Source organism: Mus pahari, chromosome 18, assembly GCF_900095145.1.
Source record: "Mus pahari chromosome 18, PAHARI_EIJ_v1.1, whole genome shotgun sequence".
Classification (NCBI taxonomy): domain Eukaryota; kingdom Metazoa; phylum Chordata; class Mammalia; order Rodentia; family Muridae; genus Mus; species Mus pahari.
The window spans coordinates 41,957,470-41,965,723 of NC_034607.1; the positions used below are offsets into that span (position 1 = coordinate 41,957,470).

The window sequence follows — 8,254 nt, forward strand, 5'->3', positions numbered from 1 at the left end:
TTCAGTGGTCCACTTAGACCTTTTACATCTTGGGATCCTTCAGTCGCTCTTTAGTGTTTAATCTAGGAAAGCAGGCATTTGCAAGGGTCGTATTATCACTCCCCGTAGGTCACCGAGGCTTCTGTGTGTGAGCTGAGACAGTGTTTCTGTAAACATGCAAAAAAAAAAAAAAAAAGTGTCAATAACCAAGGGGAAATGACAGCAATACCAGACGTTTGGGTTTCAGAGAGTTCATCTATTTGTAAACCCTTGGACCTAGGAAAGTCTTAAAAGCAGAAATCTTAGGGAACTTGCCTAGCTGCTAAGTCCTTCTGGGTCTTCAGCACTCCTCTGGATCTGCATTCTGAAGACATAATTTGTCATGTAGGAAGCAGATAACATCTAGCACTGCTTTGGCTTGCATTTGATTTATTTAAGTAGCTTAATCATTTTGAAATATAATCCACGCACTACAGAATTCCCTAACTTAAGGTATATAATTAAATATTATTAGCATATTCATAAGGAGGTGTGCAACAATTACCATAATCCAATCACGTTTCATCTTCATTTTCTTTAAAAGAGGCATTATATACAGAACGTCTTCTTTTCCTTTCTTCCGTCTACTTCTGCCTCAACACTAAGAAGCCGTGATCATCTTTCTCCATATATTTGCACATTCTGGACATCACAGAAATAGAACCACACACTACGGGCCTTTTTGTGGCAGAATGTTTTCATTTGTCACAATGTTGTCAAGTAGCAAGCATTTTTGCAGTTCACGTCAACATTCTATTCCTTTCTTGTTGCTGGGTACTATCTCATTCTAGGAGCAAATGCACATTTGTGTGTGTGTGTGTGTGTGTGTGTGTGTGTGTGTGATACATTCATCTGTTGTCAGTATTTGGATGGTTCTGATTGCTGGCAACTTATCTGGAGAGAGAAATTTTTTATTGTTATGAATGGAGCTTCCTGGAAAGAATCGCACTTACACCGAACCTTTTCGAGGCTGTGTGATTAACTACAAAACCATCAAAGATTTTTGAGATGTTGGAATGTTGCAGGGTCAGAGTCTAGTTATACTGGATGAGCTTTACCCCCTTAATAGGCATTCATTATTTACTTTTCTATGTAACCTAACATGTCTGTGACCAGGAAGTACATCTTTTGGAGTATACAAGCAGACCACTAACTTCCACCAATGAGAAGACGAAGAACGCTATCAGCTAGCATCTGATGCCTGTTGTGAGTTCCCTGTTGTTCTGTAACTCACCCACCTGATGTTTCCAATATATTTAAAAAGAGCCTTTACAATTTTTAAATTATATTTTTAATTAATTATTTTATTTAGTTACATTCCAGACACTGTCCCTCTCACAGTCCACCCCCCACCCCCAGTTCTTCATCCTATTCCCCTCCCCTTTGCCTCTTCAAGGGTGCTCCCTCTCTTCCCCCTGACCCCAGGCTGCCCTCTTCCTTGGGGCCTCAAGTCTCAACAGAATTATGTTCATCCTTTCCTATTGAGGCTAGACCAGGCAGTCCAGCTGGAGTGGAGGCCTCGGACCAGCCTCTTTGGTTGGTATCTTACTCTCTGGGAGCTCTCAAGGGTCCAGGTTAGTTGATACTGTTGGTCTTCCCATGGGGTTGTCATCCCCTTTAGCTCTTTCAATCCTTCCCCTAATTATCCCATAGGCATCTCTGACTTCAGTCTAATGGTTGGCTACAAGAGCCTTTATTTAGGAATTCCTTTGTTTACTTATTATAAAAACTTCATTAACGTATTTTCACCTTGGAACATGGAATTTGGGGTAACCTGGTTCTGGTTCACTGAATTTGGCTCCAGAACAAACTATCTCTCTCATTCCCTTCTAAATGAGAGTTGCTGTTTTATATTGATGACCAATTTCATATATAAATACACATATTTTAGGGTTATACCCATCTGTTACTAGTATTTGGATATTTCTGATTGCTGGCTAATTATTTGGAGTCTTTTATTTAGTTACATTCTAGACATTGTGTCCAGAGGATTGTAAAGTTCCTCCCTGTTAATGAACTATTCTATTTAAACACACACACACACACACACACACACACACACACACACACACACACACACACAGTATTTTATTATTGTGAATGGAGTTTCTTGGAAAGAATCACACCCACACTGAACTTTTTCAAGGCTGTGTGGTTTGCCAACATTTCTACACGATGGTCTCATTTGTAACAAATATATTTTTAATTTTTAGGTAATCAAATACACATACTTTCATTCTGCCCAACAAAGCATTCCCTTGTGCAAGGCCATGCAGCTATCTTTTCCATGTTCTTAGGAGAGTCCTGCGATTTATCTCTAACATACAGACCTCCAGTTTTTGCTTCTTTTCATTTCACATCCCAGAACTGACATCAGCAATGAATATATTTGGGGAAAATAGTCAGGATGACCCACTTCTTAGTGGCTCCATCAGATCACAGGAAGCTGATGCTAAGAGCTGATTACTTAGCTTTGTATCTATGTCAGAATTCCATGTTCCTGCTCCTATATCCTACACGGCTATCTCTCTTATGGTAAAAATTTAAATGTAGTTCTCGTCTGCTCAGTATGTTTTCCTGGTATACATGGTTCCTCTGTTAAAGCCTGAAACTGATAGCTAAGAGGATTGTAAAGTTCCTCACCGTTATTGAACTATTCTTTTTTCTTTTTTTTCACCTCAATGATGCTGGTCTCTTCTTTTTTTATTATTATTATTTTCTTTATTTACATTTCAAATGCTATCCCGAAAGTTCTCATCATCAGCCACTGTTGTCTCTCTCTAGGTATGGGAACCCTTGCTTTGGCCCCTTCACCTCCGGGGAAGCAATTATCTCTATTGTACTTAGAAAAACTATAACTCATACAGTCTCTTTCTCCTCCCTAGGAAATAATCTGCTGGAATTCAAAATACAATTACCATGCTTGACCAATTTCCTGTATCCTGGAGCTGACCATTATTAATGGCATCCAATTATTCATAGCGATCAAGCAGTCGACCTTGCTAAGTAGATCACAGTGGTTGGCATTTGACAGTCAGCCTGCTGGATGTGCATAATGGAAGGAGACAATGTCATATCCTGGTTGTCCTCAGTAAGAACAACGTGTCATTTTCAGGCTTACCAGAATGCTGTAATAACTTGATTGCAAGATTTAGTCTGCCATTATGTTAAAAGCATATGTTTATAAATGCCAGAGGGAGCAGGGCAAGGAACTTGGGTTGGATAAGCTTCCGGGTTGGGCTTATTTGGTTTTCCTTGTGCCATTTCAAATCAATTGGGTGAAATTCAGTAATACATGAGGTTTTTTCAAGTGTCGGTTTCTTGAGTTAAAAAAATGAAGGCTTTTTTTTTTTCTCCTTTCAAGGGTGGTTGTGAGCAGTAAAATGATGTAATTACCACAGAACGATCAGGTAAGCAAAAAACCACTCAGTCACTGTTAGTTTCTCATTCAGTGTCTGACAGAGCCCAGGTTCCAGCAGAGGTAAACGAAACACCACAGAGACTTGTCATTCTTCACCAAGGTGAAGGGCAGGGCTTGACTCTTGTCTGAAGGCTGCTTTTTCATTCTGCTTTGTCTACAGGCTTACAAGCAAAGCTTTTCCCTTTGCCTCCGTGGTATTAAAGTGTGATATTTGTTCACAGTAAAGAAGAATAAGCATAAATTCTGACATAAATTTCTGGGCGGTTGGCTTCCAACCCTTCTGTTCCCTCAGCTCTATTTTTCTTCTGAGTCAGATGATCTATAACTGGTTTGAACCAGCTGCAGAAAGGGGTAAATTGTTTACTTTAGGAAGGGCATTAATTCTCTCATGCCATAAGGAGGGGAATTTTCACAAGGCACTAAATTTGATTGAACTTTAGGCCAAGGAACCCTAAGAAGAATGGGGAAACAGATACACAACACAGCTCGTGTCCATTTATGATGTTGACAGGCTTGATGCAAGTGACCCTGACACTTCATTATTAGTTAGATTTCCTGTCACCAGGAGAGATGCTCCAGTGTTCTTTGCACACAATGTAAGAATACATACTTTTATGATTGCTATGTGAAGTGAAAAGATGAAATAACATAACCCATATCCTATATACCCGTGGGTCCGCTCTGCTTATGGAAGGCATTCAGACTTCTGGGAACTGTTGAGAAGCACTGGACAAAACCGATTTAAGAGATACAAGAAGTTAATTTCAGAGACCGTGTCTGATGGTGTCTGATTAACCCTGAGGGTAACTGGGGATTTCCTGGTGACCTGAGACACAGCCTCTATTTCTTGGATCTATGAGCAGGTGGAAGGAGACAGGAAGGTGACTTGGGATTCTCATATATTCAGCTCGCAGGTTGAGCAATTTAAAGAGTGAACCTGCTTAGTAGTGTGCCATGCTCATCAAGGGGATTCTTCAACCTTGATAGACTTGACATTCTAGTCTTTTCAAGTTATTACTAGAATCTTTCTTGCCTGAGGAGTAACAAGAGAGACTGTGCATGGACTAGGGATTCTAGGATTAAGTACAGAGAATGGATTGGAGGTTCCCTCAAAATATTCATGTTTTTATTCCCAGAACTTAGGAATGTGTTTAAAATGGGTACAGATACATGCACCTATGATATTCAGGCACATATATGCGCACATGTGTATGCATCCTCATTGCATGTGTGAGGGCATGTGCACAGAAAGGGGTGGGGAGAGAGAGAGGGAAGGGGAGGAGGAGTAAGTGGAGGAGGAGGAGGAGGAGGAGGAGGAGGAGGAGGAAAATATGTAATACATAAGCTGAGGTTGGAGTGACACAGCCATAGTCAGGGATGCCAGTCACATCAGTCAAGAGTTGGAAGAGGCAATGGATGAAACATCTTAGAAACTCTAGGGGAAATGTGACTATTAATTATGTAGATGATCTTCAGGGCAGGAGAATAAGTTTATTTTCTTGAAGTGACTTGTGATGTTATGTCAGGCATGGGAGGGGAAGAACTGAATACAACATCCCAGCAGCTGGGATTGGGTGTGCACTCTATATGTTGTGGTTTTATTTTTCAAATGAAATAGATCATTGCCAGATCCGTGATCTGAAGAAATCTAGTTGGAGCTGCTATAAAAGACAAAGAAAAGAACTGCTTTCACACGATTGGGTTGGTGACTTCCTTGTAAGAAAAGGAGCAGAGCAGGGAGTTGGGGCACTGTAGTTAACCAAGTGACTGAGCCTGGAGATCAGTGGGAGAAGTTTTAGAAAGTCAAAAGATGTAATTTTGTTAAGAACTTCAAGCGTTATAAACAAAGGTTTTGTTTTAAAGTTATCTATCATCTATCTATCTCTCTTTTTCTCTATCATCTATCAATATATCATCTATATCTATCTATCTATCTATCAATCTATCTATCTATCTATCTATCTATCCATCCATCTATCTGCCATCTATCTATGTATCTATCATTTACCTATCATCTATCTATGCTAACAAATATGAACCAAAGGGTTTGTCTTTGCTGGCTAGGCTACTGACTATCTGCATGGTAAAGGTCAATTTCTTGGGTATTCTAGAGTCAGGATTAACATACTTTCTCTCTAACAGCCAGTTAGCAAACACAGCTTGTATGCTTTATTTTTTGTTTGTTTGTTTGTTTGGTTTCTTTTTTTTTGTGGCTGCTCTTTGACGTGTCAGCAGGAGAGTGGTCCTAAGTAATATGCAAACTGATGAGTCTGATTGTGGTCCTAGACTTTTCTTCTCTCTTGTCTCCAGCAGTTAAAACTATGAGACCATTTTTACTTAATAAACTGAATCAGAGCAGGCAGGGGTGGTGTGGCTCTGAGACCTTTCTTTGCCAAGCCCTGAGATCTAGCAAAACCTCTATTCTCTTGAGGGAATGCCACTTTTCTGTGTCTAAAAATTGTTCCATAAGCAGCAACCAGCCAGTGAGACTGACGAGCTGTGCTGGGCAGAGAACTGTCGTCTGGGAAGCAATGAGATTTCTCTGCAGATTTCTCTTGCTGGCTCAGTAAACATGGGCTTGAGTTTAAATTTTGAAAAAAAAAAAAACAACTTTTTTCTCTTTTTGCTTCACAGATCAACATTTAATGATAATGTTTCCACTATAAGAGTGCAAATTGCGCATGAAATTGATGTACATTAATCCATAATGAAGTAATCTGATAGAAAAACACATTAGGTATTTATATGGAAAACAAGCCATTCATAACTATTAAGACATTTTGCAAAGGCGATTCCTATCTTCAAAACACGAATGAGTGAAAATTGTGGCCATTCACTTGTAACCAGAGGGACAGAGCATGATGTCTTTCCTTCTGACAGGTGTTTCCTCACTGCCTTCATGGCCAGAGAGTGCAAAACAATGAGTGGAATACTTTCAATACTTAAATTTTCCTATTCAATGACATCATTTCCTGAGTGATAAAAAACAACACATTCCCACATAATGCTGCATTTTCAAACTCCATTGCACTTCAGCTCTGAAAACAAGTTGATAAATAAGAAATAGTTATAAAACCCTTTTGCCAAATACCCTCCCAGGTGCCCCACGGATTATTTAGTTAAAGTGTGACTTCCAAATTTGTAGTGTGTGTTCTCTGCCCTCCTTTTCAAATCCCGTGTTGAAGGTATAGCAGATCTGTGTTACAGAAATTATGGTCTCTAGTCAAGAAAATTTTGTGACATTATATGTCCTGATAGATATAGTTACTCTCCAGAGATTAAGGACTTTAAGAGCTTGAGGGGGACTCAAAGATCAACTTTATCCTGCTTTATACTTGATGGAAATGATAGAATGGGACTTTGTAACTCATTACTTTGATCATTAGCTGTGGGTTGTTTCCATTCTCCTCTGTAATGAGCTTGGTTCTCCTCTCTACACTCAAGAGTGCTTGTTCAGCAAGTTTGCAAAGGAAACAAATTCATTCTCAGCATCATGTCTATAGATCCAGTTTCTTAGTAAATATACCCGGGAGACTAGGAATTCCAAAGAAGATTGTTTAAAAAAAAAAAAAAAAAAAAAACACTTTCATATAGCCCATGGCCTATGATCTGAATAGTAAAAGTAGCTCAACACAAGATCATTTCCCTTATTAAGAGAATATGCACAGAGTGTGTACTCTTAGTCACTTAGAAGGAGTGGACTTAGTTTTGTTTTGGAGGGATCCTCTCTGCAAACAAGGTTGGGTGGGTACCCTCGGAGTATAAAGGTGTGCCAACGACTAGATGGTTTGGTGGTTAAGAGTGGTGATGGTATGGATGTCCCTGGGTTCAAGAAGTGATATCTTGTTGTCAAGGGACAACTGAGGCATGAAAGACACTGGTTTATTTTAACAGCACAGGTGGCCAGGGAGGTCTGCTTAAAGCTGGAGGCCACCATGCTGAACTTGAGACAGAACTCAACTTTTAGGAAGATTCCCATTATTGACACCATTTGTCAGTGGGGCTTAGAAGACTAAATGAGGTTTGTCTGCCACTGGGGAAGAGGAGGCTAGAGAAGGCGACTTGGCATCAATTACGGCACAATAAGAAAGGTGTAAAATCAGTTTAAAGACCTAAAACTTGAAGCTTGTGTTCCATCCATTTCTTTGACATCAGTGAGATGACTTTGTAATTATGTAAACCTTCCCCATAAGTAGAGCCCTTTCCCATAAGCGGAGTGGAGTTAGCACAGACAGGACTGTGGGCAGGACCAGCTTTCCCTGCCATTTCAGTACAGATGACATTCAACAACAGTTGTGACCTGTTTTGTTTGCTTGGTCCATAGGCCTGATGATGTTGACTTTCTGCCCAGAGATTTTTAATTTGGAAACTTTGGGGCTTCTGTGTAAACAAATTCTTCATAAAATCATGACTAGCATTCTTCCAATGGCTTTTATTACTGAGCAAAAGTAGGCAAAGTTATTTCATCTCATGAATGCCTATTACTAATGTGCTAACTCCGTAGTGATTGAAATGGCTTTTTATGGGTTTGAGACTTAATTCTCAGGCTTACCAGATGGCCCACCAATGTCTTCTGCTGAGTCCAGTCTTGTTTCTGCACTTGAATTTGACATCTGGTTATCAGCATTCCAGCTATACAGAGACACTTGAATTTTAAAAGGATATATATTAACATCTCCTTACAACACATTCTTCCAGTGGAAATGGTTTGGTTTTTACTTGGCCCACTTTTATTTGCAGTTATTGAGCATGCCCAGAGGATTCCTCCTCCTCCTCCTCCTCCTCCTCCTCCTCCTCCTTCTTCTTTCTTTCTTT

General features: G+C 39.8%; 1 long non-coding RNA gene across 1 annotated transcript; it reads left to right on the plus strand.

The window, feature by feature from the left end:
• Positions 1 to 952: 952 nt before the first annotated feature.
• Positions 953 to 3,444, plus strand: LOC115062508. The gene is made up of 3 exons (XR_003842461.1): positions 953 to 1,224; positions 2,904 to 3,109; positions 3,383 to 3,444. It is a non-coding gene; the product is annotated as an uncharacterized LOC115062508 (long non-coding RNA).
• The last annotated feature ends 4,810 nt before the right edge of the window (positions 3,445 to 8,254 follow it).